This window comes from Pinus tabuliformis, chromosome 3_1 (genome assembly GCF_031772625.1).
Source record: "Pinus tabuliformis cultivar Carrire ecotype Pingquan chromosome 3_1, CPIR1, whole genome shotgun sequence".
Lineage (NCBI taxonomy): Eukaryota > Viridiplantae > Streptophyta > Pinopsida > Pinales > Pinaceae > Pinus > Pinus tabuliformis.
In genome coordinates this window covers 816498084-816501264 of record NC_142301.1, presented here as the reverse complement: position 1 = coordinate 816501264, position 3181 = coordinate 816498084, and positions in this window count along the sequence as shown.

Sequence of the window (3181 nt, the reverse complement as noted above, 5' to 3'; positions counted from 1 at the left end):
ATAAGAATACTTCCAATGGAGCCATGTGCACATCGAGATTAGAGACAAAATGATGTGGAGGCTTGAAATGCATGCTTGAACAACTATCCGGATTTTAGAGACAAGATGATCTGACTTTGAAGGGATCAAACATAGCTCAGGAAGAGAGTACCGCTGCAACTTAGTGACCGTCTGAAACCATATCTCAATATAGCTCTGATATCCTTGGTCCTTTTGCTGATCTGGATCATTCTTCATGTCACCTTCTATCATGACCTTCTCATCTTCCTCTTTTTGCTGATCTTTCTCTTGAGTACATGGAGGATTTGATGATAACCATGAGGGAACTCTCTCGATCTCTGATTCTGATCTCTTCTCTTCATCAAGTGCAGCCCATGGTTCTTTGATCTCCTCTCTTGAATCTTCTTTTGCTAGATGTGATCCTTCAATGCTTTCAAGATGATCTCTTTTTTGCAATGCTCTTCCTGAGCTATGGTGAAGATCATTGAGCTCAAGAGGAGTTGTTTGGACATGTTGTGCCTCAACTTTGCAATTGGGTTGAGCTGGTCCATTGTATGGTCTTGGAAATGGTGGTAAAGGTAGTTGAGTGGGGGTGTATTTTTGAGATGGATGTGGATGGCTTTGTGGTTGGGCAGGTGGTGGAGGCCAAGGAGCGAGATGAGAGTTGTACTGGGGCCTCCACCCCTGATAAGGTGCATTCCAGTGAGGCTGTGGCTGAGCATATGAATGAAACGAATGAGAAACTGGTTGGGCATAATATGGATCTGTGAAGGAACAAGGAGGAGGTGTGAACCAGGAAGGATGAGCAGGGGGACCCCAAGAATGCATGAAAGTGGCTTGATAGGGGGTCATAATAGGTCTCGGATGTCCCTTGCAATTCCTGCTGGTAAGATCTAGGTCCATGTGGCCTCCTTTGGTTCATATAATAGAGTGGTTCAGCGGCTCCTTTAGTTCTCTGATATGCAACTTTAAGTCCAGGCAAGGAAGGGCACTGATTCGTTGGATGGTATTCTTCACAGATGAAACATACTTCTAGGGAGTGCATTGGACATTCTTCCCTAGGATGCTTTCTAGTGCTCCTGGGACAAAAGATGGCCAAAGCCCTCTTGGCTTCCTCTTGCTTCCTTTGGATCCGCGGGGTATCCAATTGCATGGCAAGAAACTGCCTCATATCACTCTTGAAATCTTCCATCTGATTTTCAAATTCGTTTTTGGACCAGGTACTGCTCCCAACATTTCTGCTTGTATCCATTTGCTCCAAAGGAATGTTTCCTTCTTCTTCTCCCTTAGAGGTTCTTTAAATATGCCTTGATGTCCACCCAGGGGTTCTTAGTCACAACCATCGAAGAAGAGAGAAGGTTGGCTGTGTGAAGCAATGGGGGGTGTTGTGAAAATATTTTTCTGACTTATCTCTACTCCTACAAGGCATGAAAGGAAATCTTTTTGGTTGATTTTTGTATTTTTCTTCTTGTACCTGCAAAACTAAAATAGATGGAACTGCAACTAACTATCTTGCTGAAATGAAAATGCAGAATATTTTGCTCAAATGAAATTGCAGGAACGAAATGCTAGTATACGCTTGCAGAATTGAAATGTTAATCTACGCTTGCAGAAATGAAATTGTGGAATTGAAATGCTAATCTATGAAAGCGGGAAATGCTAATCTACTTTTGTAGAAACGAAATTGCATAATGGAAATGAAATAAACTACTTAGCAGAAGGTTATAGTGGAGAATAGAAGAAAAGCAACGATCACCAATACTCTGATGCTTCCCCGGTAACGACGCCAAAAAGATGGTGGGCTTCAGTATTGCACCAATAATGCAGCAACTCCTGGGACTCCCTTCTTTAATTTTATCAACCCGGTAGTTCGTAACAAACTTGGAAGCGACGGTGCTGTATGCACAAGTAATAGCTCTTGCCGCAACTGTCACTTGGTCAGCTGTCACAAGTCCGCTAGGGGCTTAAGCCAACTTCTATGAGCTCTTGGAAGAAGCTTTTTAACTGATGGATGAAAGCTAACTCACAAGAAGCTAATCTACTTGCAGAAAGAAACTGAAAGCCAAAAAGAAACACAAACCCTAGCAAACCCTAATTCTATCGGCTAGTCCTACTGATGCAAGGAAGAGGATGCAAGCTACTGAAAGGAATGCCATTGACTTCTAGGAAGGTAAAATGCATGTGTCTAAGTTATCACTATTTGAAGAAAAGATCTTTTTGTATTTTTGAATAAGTTGTTAGAATTATCATGCATGTGCTTTTAACTGTTTTTTACTGTGCAGAGGTGGATCAAGGAGGAGAAATGCTTGGAAGAGGTCGGGAAGGTTCAAAGAGGGCCTAAGGGGTCCTTAGCACCCTTTCAGAGAGTTTCACAAAGTTTGGCTATCAAGAAACCTCATTTGTGAGCTTCTACAGGAAGTCTGTTGGGGTTCTACAAGATGTTCTGGGATTTCTACAGGATGTTCTGTGATTTTTCTACAGGATGTTAAGAAATGGGATTTTGGAGCATGGATGGAGGGAAAAAGATGCATGAATGGATATGGAGGTAGGATAGGGGTCTGAAGTGGCCCAGGGACTGGTGGATGGAGCTAAGGAATGGCGAGGATGGTTCGATTTGTTTAAGGGAGAGTGAAGCAATGTTACACAAAAATTAGGGTTTTGGGAGCGAATGTGGCAAACGTGAGGTAAGGATTCTAAGTAGAGGGTGGAGTGGATGGTGCTGATGGAGAATAAGTAGATGAAGGAGTGGTACAGGTGCTCTGGAAGTCGTTTTTCTAATCTAAACCAACAAAGACTTGTAAATTCAAAGACCTAGTTACGTTGACCTAATTTGCTAGCTGTTAGTAAAGAGAATGAACAAAAGTGTTATTTGTAAGAAAACTATATATATTAAATATGCAAGGAAGCATTCAAGAGTCTGAACATGTAACCAACTTCTGCAAATGAAAACCAAACACTAATGATTGCATGGCAAATCAAAGTCAGTGTTTTTGTGGGCAGCAAAGTCATCTTAGTCACAGCTCCTGATCCCACTGAGAGAGAGGTGAGACCCCAGATGTTTGATGGCCCTTTTCTTGAAGCTTTTTCTGTTAACAACCTATCAACTAGATCTGAGAATGAAAATCTATTTTACTCATCAAAAACAACCTAAAGGACAAAACAAGATTTAGATCTAAATAGC